This window comes from Giraffa tippelskirchi, chromosome 2 (genome assembly GCF_054371585.1).
Source record: "Giraffa tippelskirchi isolate mGirTip1 chromosome 2, T2T-mGirTip1v1.2.pri, whole genome shotgun sequence".
Lineage (NCBI taxonomy): Eukaryota > Metazoa > Chordata > Mammalia > Artiodactyla > Giraffidae > Giraffa > Giraffa tippelskirchi.
The window spans coordinates 160,190,482-160,207,768 of record NC_137276.1 but is presented as its reverse complement, the minus strand read 5'-3'; the positions used below and the strand labels follow the sequence as shown (position 1 = coordinate 160,207,768).

General features: G+C 39.2%; 1 protein-coding gene across 5 annotated transcripts in view; it reads left to right on the top strand.

The window, feature by feature from the left end:
- Positions 1-17,287, top strand: part of FGF12 (fibroblast growth factor 12) — a 577,758-nt gene that overhangs the window by 194,350 nt on the left and 366,121 nt on the right. For 2 of the 5 annotated variants that reach the window (XM_081537450.1, XM_081537446.1), the window contains exon 1: positions 11,437-11,485. The exons of 2 other annotated variants lie outside the window; for them this stretch is intronic. The gene's annotated coding sequence lies outside the window, so the exon portion shown is untranslated. Of the gene's footprint in view, positions 1-11,436; positions 11,486-17,287 lie in introns of those variants that run through there. One more of the 5 variants, XM_081537449.1, reaches the window with a different exon arrangement.

The window sequence follows — 17,287 nt, the reverse complement described above, 5'->3', positions numbered from 1 at the left end:
AGTGGAGTACCTGGGAGCATCAGTTTATTATAGTTTAACAGTCTCTTACCTGAGTTAATGGTCTATGGTAAGAATCATCCCAAGGAAGGAATAATTAATTCTTCCTGGGGTTTGTGTTTATCTCCCTGAGCTTGATAAAGCATTTAAGAGCTCAAAAGGTATTATTGCTGGGTGGGACAGGTGGGGGCTTTACTGGAGAGGAATAGTATCTCTGGGTATTTTATTGGAAGAGTGTGTTTGAATAAAAATAAGAAGCAGATATGAAAAAGCAATTTTTTTTTTTTTTTACAAAGAATTAGCCTACAACTCAATTCAAGCCTACTCATCACTGCTCATATTCAGATGTCCTGCCTAGTTATCTGTGTTATGCCTCTTCTCTGTCCCTCCCTCAACCCAGGTCTGTTTGTTCACAGCCAGATGTAATACATCAGTTTCTAAGAAAGGTGCAAGTTTTATTCTCTGGTATCAGGGTTAGAAAGAGACGTTCAGGGCATACTTATAGGTCCGTTCTCTTAATTTCCCTGGAATATCTTGAAACAATGAAGCTTTCCTTTGTACAGTTCAGTCTATGAAATTGCTACCTTTACACTATGTTATTTTCATTGTACAATGTTATGAATGCCATGTCCGAATATTATTTCTAATGCCATTAAGTGTTGCAGGGTATTTATGTTTCCTAGGGTAAATATCAGAAAGCTACTGTGAATCTGCGAAGACAAGTCTCTCTTGCTGAAATGATCTTTCTTGTTTATACATAAGCTTCTAGTACCATCCTACCCCCTCTCATTACTGTTTATAGAAACGATAGCATTGCAGTTGGTGTCACTGATTGCCCACGTTGCTGCTTCAATGAAGCCAGCTGGGATTCGATTGCATGGTCTTTAAATAAAACTTAGTGGCACAAAATGAATCTCTTTTTTGAGGTGAGAGGGGTAGTTGCTAGCTGGATCATTCTCTAAAGCACTAATTATTTGCTTAACTTGGAGGAACTTGAGAATCAGTGAATCGCCATGTTGGCTCAGTATCTGACCTTGGCACTGATGAACATGTGGGTAGATAACATCGATAAAGTCTTTGTGAAGCCATTCTCAAAACAAGAGTGATGAGCCACTTATCCCCTGCCCATCTTAGAACTCCGTAAGTAAATCAGACTGGAGGTAGTGAATATGCGTTTGATTCCAACTATCCAAAGTCTGGAGCCAGGTTAATAACTGGGAATTCCAGGCAGTAATGTTTTGTGCCAACCTGGTGCAAGGGGATGACCTGGAAATTGTGAAAAACAATATGAAAGGTTGGTGGTATAGTTTCTTAAACTACCATGGTATGAAAAATGAATATCAATCACTAGTTTTGGCCTTTGGCTTCCAGACACCAATCCAGTTTAGGCAGGATGGCATTTTTCTTTATAGTTATATAATACAGATTAGAGAACCAAACTATATCCAGGTGAAGATTTATATGTCTATGTAAATTTATTTTCTCCTGGAAAAATTTGAATTTATAAATGTATCTCTATTTAAAATATCTGTGCATTTATGCAAGTGTGTGTGTGTGCATGTGTGTGTGTGTGTGTCTGCCTTCAAAATTGTTAATGGCAGTTACCTTTAGGGAGGTTGATGGCAGAGACTTGCTTTTTGCTTTACATATTTCTATATTATTTGAATTTTAATGGAAATATGTTCCTTTTATAATTAAAAACTATATAGTGATACATGTTTTAGATTATGCGGTTTTCTTCTCATAGCAGGAAACTGAAAATGTAAAGTCTCTGTAGAATAAGAAAATCACTTATACAACCATAACATTGATATAACCCCTTCCCTTCTTGGTGTGTGAGTTTTAAAAACACAAGTTATCACACACAAGTTATATGCTTTGTTTATTTTCACATAAACTTAAGCAGTTATTCCAAATATGGAAAGAAATACTCATATCTAAATATTTGGAAAATATGTTTTTCTAAGAGGAATCACAAGAAGCTGTTAATAGCAAGTAGTCAAGCAGTTAATAGTAGGAGAGAGATACTTTTGGGACGGTGGGGAAAGGAGAATTCTTTTGAACTTTGTGCATTTCTGCATTGTTTCTAATCATTTGTGTGTGCTAGTTGCTCAGTCGTGTCTGACTGTTTGTGACCCCATAGACTGTACCTTGCCTGGATCCTCTGTCCATGGGATTCTCCAGGCAAGAAAACTGGAATGGGTTGCCATTTCCTTCTCCAACCTCCTCTGTCTCCTGCATTGGCAGGCAGATTCTTTACCACTGTACCACCTGATTCCCAGCATTTACCTGTAAAGTCAGGTCTGGGTCCTGAGCTACTTGTGCCTACCTGGCAGCTCAGAATATGTCCAGCCTGTGAGCAGGTAGATCCCACAACAGGCTAAGCTTCACTGGCCCCATTTTTTTCTCCCCAGTCTCAGCAATCAGATGTTTTTCCTCTTCCTTGGAATGGAGTGAGAAGGGTAGATGGAAGGGCATAGACTCTCTTCCCATTTGTTGGAGAAGACCAAAAAACCTTTTGTGGACCAAAAGTGAATGTGAAACGTGGGAGCAAAAATTTACTCTCAGAGCATGTAACTTTCAAAGACAGAACTATTTTTAAGGGTGTTGATATGTCCCTATATCCTCAGTAACTTACACTTTCAACAGCCATATAGTATTTTCCTGGCTCTGTGTGATAGTTCCCTGTGTCTCATATGTCTCAAAATGGTGCTTAACGATAGTTCTACATTTATAGGGTTGTTGTAAGGATTAAATGCATTAGTTTCTGTAAGGTTCTTAGCCTGTGAAATCCTGGGTACTCAGCATTTAGTATTTCCTTTTCTTCTTTGTCTTGCCTTTTGTCCCTCCTGGTATTATAAAATACCAAATGCATGATGTTAGTCTGTGGTTTATCCTATCTTAGTCGTTCTCTCAATTTAAGGTAAAAAAAAATGTGTGCCATACTCAGTCTTAGAATATATCTAAAATTTTGATCTGTATGTTTAATTTTCTTTATTGTTCAAGATAGGCCTTTTATTCTGGTAAAAAGCAATAGGAGTCTGTATCTGGCCAATTTCACTTGCAAAGATTCCAGTTTGTTTTCTTAAAACTAATAATTATTGTAATATGAACAGCATTAAGGAAAATTCTTGGTTTTATTTCACCCATAGAAACAAATGTAAAGTGATATTGCACAATAATTTGGCTATAACAAGTAATTTGGATGATATTCTTTAAGTGACTTTTGATAACTGAATTTTTGGAATTAAACATAATAACACTTATTCTTAATAGTTTATGTTGCTCAAATTTTAACTTGTTGGTAGATTATTTAGAAGATCAAACAGGAAGCAACTGAAAGTCACATTACATTTTAATACTGTAGAATCAGTGTAACTGAAAAAAATTCCTGACCTCCTCAGCACTAAGTAAATTCATTTTAATTTATTTTCAAGTCCTGGAAGCTAGGTTCATTCAGTGGATTGCTAGGGTTTTTTTTTGTTTTTGTTTTTTAATTATTATTATCCCTTTGTTGTGTGTCTCTCACCAGGTAGTTTCTCGGAAATATTGAGGAATATTTTCGTGTTTCACAAACATGTCCTGGTATTCATTTGATATCTCTGTCAATATTCTTTACTCTGAACCACTGAGATGCAGGAGCTTTGTTACTCTTCTCTTCAAATTTTAAAGAAAACCAGACTGTGGGGCTTCAGAATAATTTACTGAATTCTTGAGGAAAGCAGAGGTGTATAGCACTGCCAAGAATGGAAATCTATAGACTTACATTAACTGTCACGGCTCAGAAAGTCCATAGGCTGTGTCCTTCTTTGCAAGAGCTGTCTGATCATCTCTGTTTAGCTCCTAGCCTATCTCTCAGTTCAGTTCAGTTCAGTTCAGTCACTCAGTCGTGTCTGACTCTTTGCAACCCCATGGACTGCAGCACGCCAGGCTTGCCTGTCCATGACCAGCTCCCGGAGCTTGCTCAAACTCATGTCCATCAAGTCAGTGATGCCATTCAACCATCTAATCCTCTGCATAGTGGATATTCTTTGTTTCCCCAGGATTAGGAACTACTCCTTCAGGTTTCAGAGAGAGAATAAGGGTATTCAATTCAGTCCTCTTCCAAGGCTCATTGGTTTTTTATTGCAGGATGGCTGAGAGTGAAGCATGCGTATCCTTTAGGAGAAACACTCCTAGTGTAAGATACGCTCCGGCCACTCCTGGTCTAGAAGCGATCATGGTCCTTATTAGCACATTTCCAAATGTTTGGGTTATTCCATTTTAAATAATACCAGATGAGGAGTAACAGATATCAGTCTAGGTAGCATTATACCTTTCCACCATGTATCTTTCAAAGTAGATTGTAGAGAGCATCGGTCCTGCAGGATCTTGCCTCACAAACGCTTTATACAAATAAGACAGATCTTCTAAGAATGAACAATGATTTTCAAATTGCGCAGTAAATTTGCACAGTAAATGCAGGGGAGAATTCTTTAACTCTGCATGAACTTGGTTCTGTTCAAAATATATCCTATTTAAATTGCTGAAGAAATACATCTCAGATAGAAGCATCTGCTTCAATGGTTGAAGCAATTTCATAGTGACAGAGACTAGGAAGTTGACATATTTGTATGGTTAGAAAGGCTCGACAAAGTAGTCTGTCTGAAAACAAAGGAATTTCTATGACGAGGGGAAATTCTAATTTTTATCTAAGGGAATACAAATCACTAACATCCCCCTAAAGTGCTATCTGTCCAGTTACAAGAATTTTAAGCTTCAGCCTCATCTACCACCCTATTGCTCAAACAGTTGAATATTTTGTAGTGTTTAAATCAAAGATATTGTGGAACATGCCTTCATTTCTGTTTATTAATCCAGCATTTAATGAGACCCACACCATTTGCCAGTCAATGGCTACCTGAACCCTGTTCTAAAATAACTCATTCTTACTAAGGGAGATAATAACTGTGCAAAAACTATTCTAATTAAGGTACCATTGATGTCTAGTGTCTAGCTATAGTGTGTCATTCTTAGTTAGCATTGTCGTTATTCTAGAAGAGACAGCCAAGTATGTCTTAGAGACAAACTCTCCTCCATATTTTTTTAGGTCATATTTCTCTGATAATTACTGTTTGATGCTGTGCTTGTTTACATGTGCTCAGTTGAAGTTCTAATAGATTGTTAATTTATTTTCATCAAGTTGGAACTATGCTCACTGTCGTTTACATTAGGCTCACTAGCCCTGCATGGATCATCATTATGATTTTGGTTTCCAAGATGCAATACTCTGGATTCTATTATCTCAACCAAAATTGGAAATGGGAGGGCACAAGAAGAAAGAGGAGATAAAATAGATGTAGTTTGTTTTTAAGGTTAAAATACAGAAGTGGCCAAAGATTAATATAATAAACACTAATATACCTAAGACTCAGCATGAGAAGATTATTAGCATTATGCCTTATGGACTTCAGATTCTCTTGAAGAAGTCAAACACTACCGATAAAATTAAAATCACTTAGAACTATCCCCAGCACTATTCCAGCATCCCTTCTTCCTCAAGGGTAACAACTGTAATGATTCTGGTGTGTCTCCCAGGTGCATGTGTGCCTGTATGTGTGCATGAAGTCGGTTCAGTCATGTCCAACTCTTGCAACTCCATGGACTGTAGTCCACCAGATTCCCCTGTCCAGGGGATTCTTTAGGCAAGAATACTAAAATGGGTTGCCGTGCCCTGCTCCAGGGGATTTTCCCAACCCAGGAATTGAACCCACACCTTTCCCATCTCCTGCATTGGCAGGGGGGTTCTTTACCACTAGTGCCACCTGGGAAGCCCAATTTAAAAGGTATCATGTATGATATTGTTTTGAGTATTTCTGAAATTTATAGATGTGGTCTTGAACTGTACTTGTCTTTCTGTATCTTATTTTTCACTTAATTATGTGTTTTGAAATTCATCCCTGTTAATCCAAATGTATCAAGTTCAGAAACTTGAAGCCATGTGTGAGGGAATCTGTGTTTGTGGCTGACAGCATGGACCATGGAGCCAGTTTGCCCGAGTTTGACATGACTCTGAGACTTACTAGTTATGTGACCTTGGACAAGTTTCTTAAACCCTCAGGGCCTCACTTTTCTCATTCATAAAATGGTAATAGCAGAAGTAGCACCTGCCTTATAGGGGTGTGGTGTGGAGCAATATGAGTTAATATATATGAATCTCTTAGAATACTTTCTGACACTTATTAAGCACAATATAATGTGTATAGACTCATAGTGGGATGAGCAATCTTGCTTGACTAATATTCCCTGATTTGTTTTACATACAGCACCAAGCTAGCTAGGGAAAAAAAACCCTCTCTGTCCAGACTTGGATTCCTGTCAGAGGTGATTGGGTATTGAGAATGAGTGGTCCCTCAGCTGGAGAGGTCAGTGATTCACTAAGACACAATCATCGTGGGGAGTGTGAGACTGACATGTGCACAATGCTGTATTTAAAATGGGAAAACAACAAGGACCAACTGTATAGCACAGGGAACTCTGCTCAATATAATGTAAAAACCTAAATGGGAAACTGATTTAAAAAAGAATAGATATATGTATATGTATAACTGATTCACTTTGCTGAACACCTGACTAACACAACATTGTTAATTAACTATACTCCAATATAAAATAAAAAGTTAAAAATAGAGGAATCATCTTTTGACTGAGGCTGTTACGCAGTGGACAAAGAAATTTTGCAGGATCAAAGAAATTTGCAGGATCTGCCTTAGTATTTAGGGGTTTGGTTTGATTGTATCAGTGAGGCTACGGAAACACTTGAGAATGGTCTAATGTCTAACTGTTTCCCTTTGATTGTATGCGACACCACCCCTGACCCTCTCTTGGGAATTGTGAGTAAGAGTTCTTTGTCATCTTACCTCTTGAATTGAGACGACATAGTTCTTGCTTGAGCTGGAACTGCAGTGAGTGCTTGAGGCTGAAGCAAATCCCTCTAGATATTCAAGAGGAAAAACAAATGAAAAACAGGTGGAGCTGAGACTGTCCAATGATTTCAGATCTGTGTCAGCTCTACTTTCCAAGCCACCTGGGCCTCCTTAGCAGGTTCCATAGAGCTGAAAATAGCCAGCTTCCTCAAAAGATGGAAGTATGTTTCTAATGCAGATATTAAGACTGAGTTAGGCTTTGTACTGATTGATCTCTTGACCTCCTAAGGTTTTTTTGCCATGACCAGGTTTCAGTTGATTCTAGTGAACCTTGCTGTCATCCTCACAACACAGATGTTAGGAGCCAAACGTAATGCCTATGTTGTCATCTTCTTATGAGGAGGGACCAATTATCTTATTACTCATAGAGCATAAGTGACTCAAAATGTAGGATCATAATATTTAGGTCCTAGCAACAATTTTAGGAATTGAAGATACACTTTCATTTGACAATTGAAGAAACAGTCCCAGCAAACTTGAGACAAGTATCCCAAGCCCCATATCTGCATGAATTGGCTGGATCTTTGAATCAGGAGATCTTTGAATTGACTGGACCTTTGAATTGCGGCTTCCCTGGTGGCTCAGAGGTAAAGAATCCTCCTGCAATGCAGGAGACTTGGGTTTGAGCCTTGGGTTGAGAAGATCCCATGGAGAAGGGAATAGCAACACACTCTAGTATTCTTGCCTGGAGAATTCCATGGACAGAGGAGCCTGGCAGGCTAGTCCATGGGATCACAAAGAGTCAGACACAATTAAGTGACTATCATTTTGAATCCAGGACTTTTAACTCTTAGTATGTGGAATTTGGACACTAATTTGGAGTCCGTTTCATTCATTCACTTATTTTATGAACTTAATTTCTTAACCTCTGTGTTGAGTTTCTAACCTCAGAATCCTCATCAATATAAAATGCATAAAATCATCCTTGTCTCCATCAAAGCATTGTTTGAAATCTAACTGAAAAACTGTGCATGCTAAGTGGCAAAAGCTAAAAAGCTAATAGAGATATAGCATTTCTAGTTTATTGTATTCAATGCATTTGTGAACCAAGGCTATATTGGAAATAAGATAAACCTCTGTTTTCCATTGTCTTGGAGAGAGGCAGTTAATGACAGAAGCCAGTTTTATCAACATGAAATTTATAGCTTCTTTGGCATAAGAATTGTATCTTCCAATAGCTATCACATCTGTTGTACACGAATTTTTCTGGTCTACCCTATTCTGATGCTACTTGACAAGGATGCTATTCCCATCAACAATATAGTACCTTTTCGGTCTGCATTGTAAAGTGGGGCAACATGATAGAGATTAAGGCATTTTATTGATTTAACCTTACTTTAAACTCTTTCACCCATGGCTAGTAACTAGGATGAGGTAATATACTCCAGGATCTAGGCTAACTTCTATTTTGAGGGCTTGCGTCACTTAGTTCTCACTCCATAGTGAGCAAATATACACTATATTAGAATTTAATTCCTGGACTCTACAGGCCCTTTTGTCTGTGAGGCAGAGAGAATAAATGAGCTACTCTTAGGTGGAGTAATCACATTATTAACAGCAGCTTCTAATAAAAATAACTTAGTACAGACAGCAAGAAATAGTAATAGCTATGTGAGCACTAGCAATCAGACATAGTCTTGACCTAACTGGGTTTTCAGTATGGCTTGGCATTGGACATTTAGAGATAAATCAACTTCTGCCTTAAGTAATTTGTAGTATGACAAGGGAGAGAAGATACAAGCAAAAACGCATCTTCATGGGTAGGTGCTGGACTAAAGGTAGAAACAATATATCCTGGAAACAGAGAGAGATGAGAGCAGATCGTTCTGCTTGGTGATGTGTGTATGTATGTGTGTGTATGTGTAGTTAGGGAGGCTTATCTGGGAAGGCTTCAGGGAAATATGCTCCCAGAGATGCATTTTAAAGAATAAATAGGCATCCACCTTGCATAGAAAATGATGAGGAAGGGCATTTTGGGTAAAGGGGAAAATATGCACTAAGGCAGAGGGCCAAGAGAGAGCATGTGTTTCAGGCTAAATTTGCTCATTCTTTCCTTCATTCCTTCACTCATTTATCAACGACCTATTCTTTGCCAGGTACTATTCTAATTGCTGGGGATACGGTGGTGCACAAAACAATCTCTATTTTAAGAGCTGACTTTCTGGTGCAGAAGTAAAACAATAAATAAATAAACAACTAACATGCGTATAATATCGTGTCAGGTGGTGGTAAGTGCCATAAAGAGAAATACACGCATTAAGGGGCTAGAGAGAGAAAGGAAGATCTCTTTAGATACAGCAGTCTTCTCTAAGGAAATGGCTCTTAGGTAGAGACCAAAGGAAGTGAGAGATGAAGCTTGCAATTACTCATGGAGAACTGGCACTAGCTGGGAAGAGCAGCAAGTGCAAAGATCCTGAGCTAGGAATGCATGCAAGCATGCCGAGTGCTCAGTTGCTAAGTCATGTCCAACTCTTTGCAACCCCATGGACTGTAGCCCGCATGCCTCCTATGTTTATGGGGTTATCCTGGCAAGTATACTGGAGTGAGTTGCTATTTCCTTCTCCAGAGGATCTTCCTGACCCAGTGATTGAACCTGTGTCTCCTGCATTGGCAGGTGGGTTCTTTACTACTGAGCCACCAGGGAAGCCCTGAAGTAGAAAAAGGCTTGACTTATTCAAAGATGAGGGAGAAGGGCAACGTGTCAAGAGCCAGATGAGGGAAAATGGTAGGAAAGGATATTACTTACGGTATTGTAGGCTGTGGCAAGTATTTTGGAATTTATTTTGAGGGTTATGCAAAGTCATAAAAGGGTTTTGAACAGGAGTGTGAAAAGCCATTTATATTGAAATGGATCACTCTGGCTGCAGTACGATAGTAGACTGCATCACGGAGACTGTTTAGGAGATTATTACAGTATTTCTGGTGAGAGGCTTGGAATAGAGTCAAAATGTGTTAGGTGGTGAGACGTGGTCTAATTTGGGATATATTTGGAGGTAGAGCTGATAGGATTTGCTAATTTAGAGATAAAAAAGAGATCAAAAGTGACTCAGGGAATTATGCCTGAGCATGTAGATGAAGAGGGATGTTCTTTATTGAGTTGGGAAACAAAGAAGGGTAGAGTTGCTTTGGGGAGATAAACTCAAGTGTTCTGTTTTGAATGTGTTCAATTTGACATAGAATAAATAATAGTGCTTCCCAGGTGGCGCTAGTGGTAAAGAACCCGCCTGCCAATGCAGGTTAGACATAAGAGATACCTGTTCGATCCTTGGGTCGGGAAGGTCCCCTGGAGGAGGAGGAGGGCATGGCAACCCATTCTAGTATTCTTGCCTAGAGAATCCCATGGGCAGAGGAGCCTGGCAGGCTACAGTCCATGTGGTTGCACAGAGTCAGACATGATTGAAGAGACTTAGTATGCACAAAGATAGACCCTGAATAGAGAGATAAAATTCAGGAATTTAGGGGAGTTCAGGGCTGAATACATGAATGTATGAATAATCAGCATGCAGATGGTATTTAGAATCCAAGAACTGTATTCAGTAACACAAAGAGTTGGTGTTGATACAGAAAAGATCTTAAGATTAAGCCTGCAGTACTCCAGTACTTAGCCATTAGGAGCTAAATGCTACCAAAGAGACTCAGAAGGACTAGCCTGAGAAGTAGAGGAAATTCAGGAGAGTGTAGGAATAAAAGTTAAGTGAAGAAAGTGGTGAGAAAGAATAACCAACTGGGTCAGATAAGTGTGGTGCAGACTGAGAATGGATCTTTAGACTGGAGAATGTGGAGGTTATCCCGTGGATCGTGGGCAGCAGTTTCAACGGAGAGGTGGGTGTGAAAGTTTGAGTAGCATGGCTTCGAGAGACTAGAAGGTGAGAGAGTGGATAGAAGGAGCATAGAAAAATCTAAGAGTTTTACAGTCAAGTTGTGTAGAGAAATGAGGGGATGTGGGGTCAAAGGGAACATTGTGTTTATGAAAAGATTATGACATATTTATATGCTGATGAGAATGATTGACGAGGAAAAGGAAAGTTGTTGCAGGAGAGAGATTGAGAACATTACAAGAGTAATTGACTTCCTGTGATTAACACATTCTAGGCTTGGATCAGATACATCATAATCACATCAGACTCTTGTTAAAGAAAAAAAAAAACAAAACCAGATTACCTTGTCCTGCACGATACCTCCCATGTATTAGAAAGGTCCCATGTGCTTATATTTTTTAAAAGCTCCCCCAGTGACTCTAGTGTGAGCTAGATTTGGAAGCGTTTGTTTGTTTTTTAATTTATTTATTCTTAATTGGAGGATAATTGCTTTACAATATTGTGTTGCTTTCTGCCATATATCAGCATGAATCAGCCATAGATATACATATATCTGCTGCCTCATGAACCTCCCTCCCACCTCCCAGCCCATCCCATCCCTCTGTGTTGTCACAGTGCACCAGATGGGACTTTTTGTTTTAGGCAACACAGTGTACTGCATTGGTGGCAAGAGTCTATTGACTTGGGGTGGCGGAAGATGGGGCTGTAAGTTTTGAGTTTTTATAAATCTTTTATCTCTTAGCTTTTCTTGTTTGTGGGTTTCCCCCCTAAGAATGCTCTTAGCGCGGAGCACTAGAGGCGGCTAATGGTTTTTGGAGTCCTTGTGGTTTCTCCACGGGGATATTAATGGAAGTATCTGGCTCTCACAGTCTGTGATTAGCAACACTCTGATTAAGATTTTAAGCAAATAGTTACCCATTGAAAAAGTGACAGTCATGTGCTTTTCTCTTCTGTGGGATACACAGAAATATCCACAGGACTGCTAAATCTAGTGCAAGCATGGGCAAGAAATTGGGTCAAAGGGGACCGTTAAAGTTTACACCTGATGTATGGAGTCTTAGAACCAAACTAGATGCTCAGACACTTGATTCTTGGATCTGGAATCCAAAGGTCTGGGCTGTATTTTTGGCTCTGTAGTTTACAAACCACGTGAATTTGGGAAAGTTTTGTGTGTTCATATGAAAGTGAGTGAGTGTGCTAGGCCTTCCCTGGTTTCATCCTAGAGTTAGAAAGTTCAAATGAGTGGGAAGCATTTCAAGACTGGTAAAAGTTTGTGACAGCATATATATTTACCTATAGAATATTTGTATAGAGTAGTATATATTTTTTTGGGCTCCAAAATCACTGGAGATACAGTGACTGCAGCCATGAAATTAAGACGATTCCTCCTTGGAAGAAAAGTTATGACCAACCTTGATAGCATATTAAAAGAGCAGAGACATTACTTTGCCAACAAAGGTCCATCTAGTCAAAGCTATGGTTTTTCCACTAGTCATGTATGGATGTGAGAGTTGGACCAATAAGAAACCTGAGCACCAAAGAATTGATGCTTTTGATGTGTAGTGTTGGAGAAGACTCTTGAGTCCCTTGGACTGCAAGGAGATCCAACCAGTCCATCCTAAAGAAAATCAGTCCTGAATATTCATTGGAAGGACTGATGCTGAAGCTGAAACTCCAATACTTTGGCCACCTGATGTGAAGAACTGACTCATTTGAAAAGACCCTGATGCTGGGAAAGATTGAAGTCAGGAGGAGAAGGGGATGATAGAGGATGAAATGGTTGGATGGCATCACCGACTCAATGGATGAGAGTTTGAGTAAGCTCCGGGAGTTGGTGATAGACAGGGAAGCCTCGTGTGCTGCAGTCCATGGGGTCGCAAAGAGTCGGACACGACTGAGTGACTGAACTAACTAATATATAGTTGTTGATGTGAATTCTGAAAAATAACTTTTATAAACACAGTCTTATACTGCATGACACAAATATCTAGGAAAAGTGATCATTCACACCCCGTGTCATTTGTGATGCAATTGATGATTAAAATATGAGGCTTATTAAAATGTGTTTGTTTACATATATATATACACATATATAAATGCATATGTAGGTATCTAGCTTTGTTCAGTATTACTGTGTTAGTTTTCCTCAGAGATTAGAATGAATTTTGAAATATATTTATTGAGCTGAATTATATTTTTGTATTACACTCAAATTATAATTAGACGTTATATGTTAGCCTGAACCTCTAAATTTTTCCTACAGCAGTTTCAAATATGGATATAAGCCCTAGAGCTTCAGTGGTGCTTCTCTCTGCACTACAACTGTGTTTCAATCTGTGTCCCATAAATTTGAGAAAGAAATCACAAATGAGAGACGGAATAAAATTATACAGCAGGTTGTACCTTGATACACCGTGCTGGTTACAAGACACTTGCAGGTGAGAAGGAGGAGATTGTAATTGGTTTTGGATAGCAAGTTTCCCAAGAGAAATTATGACAGTAGAGCAGGGGTCCCTAGCCTCCAGGATCTAATGCCTGATGGTCTGAGGTGGAACTGGTGTAATAATAATAGAAATAAAGTGCATAATAAATTCAGTGTACTTGAATCATCTCAAAACCATCCCCCAGCCCCTCATCCAGGGAAGAATTGTCTTCCATGAAACCAGTCCCTTGTGTCAAAAAGGTTGGGGACTGCTGCACTAGAGTACATCTAGGAGATGATGACTAGGGTATTAAAAAGGTTTGAAATCGTGACTTAAAAGGAGCAGGTAAAGGCCATAATGGACAGAGAGGCCTGGTGTGCTGCAGTCCATGGGGTCACAAAGAGTCAGACATGACTGAGCGACTGAACTGAACTGAACTGAAAGCCCATAATGATATTTAGGTTAGAGAAGAGGAGACCAAAGTAGACTCATTTGATATTCTGATATTCCACATAGCAGATCTGATATTCCAGTGATTTCAAGGAAGGAGAGGATTGAGTTTGAAAGGAAGAACAATGAATGCAGGTGTAGAGAATGCACAGTGAAAGCTTTGGCTGTTTATGACTTTCTGATCACTTCTACGGTATTAGCAGACGCTGTATGACTATTGAGATATTGCAGAGGGATTTGAACATCAAATGTGAAGCTGAAATAAATGACCTAGCAAGTCTTTTCCAGCTCTAGTACTCTGTTTCCAGTCGCAGACTTTATGTGAGGAAGCGTTAGTATATTTTCAGAGCTCTAAAGAAGGTTGAGGAAAGGTTACAGAGATGTGGATAGTTGTTGGTTATGCTAAGCAGTAGAAAAGGTTTTGAATTTAGTTCTGAAGGTGACTGGGAACACAAAACTTGCTCCTTTGATTCTCAAACCTTTAGGCAGATCCCTGAGTACATGTTGTTGTCATTCTGTTCTGATCCAGGAGGTTGGATCCGTGTCACCGGTATTTAGCTTGGTCTCTACTAAATGACAGGAAAAAAAATGTTAGCGTCTAAGGACTCTTCCTATCTTCCTTTGATGGGGTAAAATTTACTGTAAAATAACAAAGCTCTTTAACATAGAACTCTGAATAAGTGCATAAATTGAGTGGAAGAAGCCACGATTTAATTTATGGGCTGCTTAGTTAACCATAAATCCATTTGTCATACTTAACAGCTAACTGTGCTCCTAATGCAGAGTTAATGTTTTAAACTGTGACTCCTGGATTGATGTTGTTGGAAGGAGACAGTTTAATTCCTGTACAGATGAGCAAGCTGAGGTTCTCGGAGGGAGTGTGCTAAAAGGTACCCAGTCTCAGAACTGAGACGAGGGGCCTTGGATTCCTGCCACCCATTGTCTGGGGCAGCCTCTTAACTCTCCACACTTCCATTTGTCTCCCAGATTTGTAGTTCCCATCATCACATGTTGAGATCATTAGTTTTCAATTATACTGGAAGTAATTTTACCTTACAGCATAACTTTGTATCTCTACCATCCTAGATATGAATTAGAATAGTCTTTTAGAACTAGCCCAGAGGGACAGCATCCAGAAAGTGACTTTGCCCACATCTAGTGATACAGGTGGCTCAGTGGTAAAGAATCCTCCTGTCAGTGCAGAAGACACAGAAGATACAGGTTCCATCACTGGGTCAGGAAGATCCCCTGGAAAAGGGAATGGCAACCCACTCCACTATTCTTGCCTGGGAAATCCCATGGACAGAGAGGAGCCTGGCAGGCTGTAGTCCATGGGGTTGCAGAGTCAGACATGACTGAGCAACTGAGCATGACTGAAATGTCAGGAGCAAATGTCAGCTACCCCAGTAGCCACAAATCTCTAGACATCCATACACCTCCTGTGTAATTTCACTGTATCCGTGTGCTTCCTGTCATTACTTTACATCACCACCCTTAAAAAATCAATTTAGCCTCATCTCAGCCAACTATATCTGTAAAATCAGAAGTTTACTATGCTGTTTTTTCCTAATATAAAAGTAGTTATTTTAATATTATATGTGATATGTATAATGTATTCCCCAAACTTTGGGGAATATTGAAAAAGTGAGACTCTTTCAACAGACTCTCTGCTAATGTAATGATGGCTGATAGTCATTTTTTCCTCCCCACCCTCCCCATCCCACTACTGATGTCTCAGCAATTTAAGAGAGAACACCAGATTATACCCTTGCTCTCTCTCTCTCTCTCTCACACACACACACACACACACACACACAGACATACACACACACATATATATTTATTAAAAAAAATCTTCTCTCGTGGAGAAGTAGTGAGGAAAGAATTAAGAAATAATGTTAGCAAATGAATGAATCAGGTTATGTTCATACATTAATGGTTTTAAGGATCTCCAGACTAGAAGAGGTGATTAGGAAAGTGTGTGAAAAAGTGTTTCTTTCCTGCTGAGCTATTGATCAGTTGTTTACAACTTCTCATTAGAGATGTGAGATGTAAATAAAAGCTGCTTAGAGTTTTTCTTCTTGTAGTGCCACCCAAAGGCCCACATAAACATAAATAAACACAGTATTATAAATTCACTTTTGGGAATTTGAGTTTGTGGTGTGGTTACTTTAATAGGATGAATCATACTCCTATTTGGTTTCAGATGGTGCTTGGGTTAATCTGTCTCATAAACCTACTTTTTGTGATTGAGCTCAGTTTACCAGTAGAGACACCCTTATTACATGAGAGACTAAAAATCTTGATCCCATTTGAGCTATAATTTTTAATTCGAATAAATTAATGCTAATGAATTAATGGTTTTCTAGAATACAGCTTTACAACCAGTGTCCATACTTTCTGTCCTCCAGCCCTAAGAAGCTTTGTCATTTTACACCAGGGTAGGTGTGTTGTATTCATCATATGAATAAGGCTAGGAAGTTCTAGACAATGAAGAACAATGCCTCTAGTTTGTATAGTTTAGCAAATACTCATATGCATCAACTCTCTTGAGACAGTGTTTCTGTGAGGCAAACGTTATTTTCCTTATATTTCAGGTGAGGAAACTGCAGATTTGAGAGGTGAAGTTACTTACATAAATCTCCATAACTTAAATGAGTGGCAGGTGAAGATTTACAAATGAAGTGGCTCATTTTTAATGCAATGAATCTTCCATTACACTGCAGCTGCCTTCAGAGTTTCACATTTTCATATTATTAGGTTGTGTAAACTTAAAAACACAAATGATCTTTGCTACATATATTTCCTAAGAAGGTATTTTGAATTAAAATACCATTCAAAGATGTTTCCTGACCTAATTTGTGCATTGCAGGATGAGACGACACAGATGTGATCCTTGCCTTTAGGGAGAGCACAGTCTTCTGGGGCTGGAGGCAGTTACATATACAAACACTTTAATACAAAGCAGCTGGGTTATGTTTTATAAAGTAGGTAGAGACAAGGGCAGGAATAAAGATGCTGATATAGAGAACAGACTTGTGGACATGGGGAGCTGGGGGAAGAGAGGGTGGGACGAGTTGGGAAATGAGCATTGACATATATGCACTGTCACGTGTGAAATAGAAAGCTAGTGGGAAGCTGCTCAATAGCACAAGGAGCTCCGTTCAGTGCTCTCTGATGACCTAGAGAGGTGGGATGAAGGGTAGGTGGGAGGCAGGCTTAAGAGGGAGGGGATGTATGTATATGTATAGCTATATACATATGGGCTTCCCTGGTAGATCAGATGGTGAAGCGTCTGCCTACAATGCAGGAGACCCAGGTTCGATCCCTGGGTTGGGAAGATCCCCTGGAGAAGGAAATGGCAACCCACTCCAGTATTCTTGCCTGGAGAATTCCATGGACCAAGAAGCCTGGTGGGCTACAGTCCATGGGGTCGCAAAGAGTCGGACACGACTGTGCAACTTCACTTCACTTCATATACGTATAGCTGATTCACATTGTTGAACATCAGAAACTAACACAACAGTGTAAAGCAATTATATTCCAATTAATAAATTTAAAAATCAGGAAAAAATAAAGTTGCTATAAAAAAGTAGGTAGAGACAAAATCCTAGGGAGCAATAAGAGAGAAAAA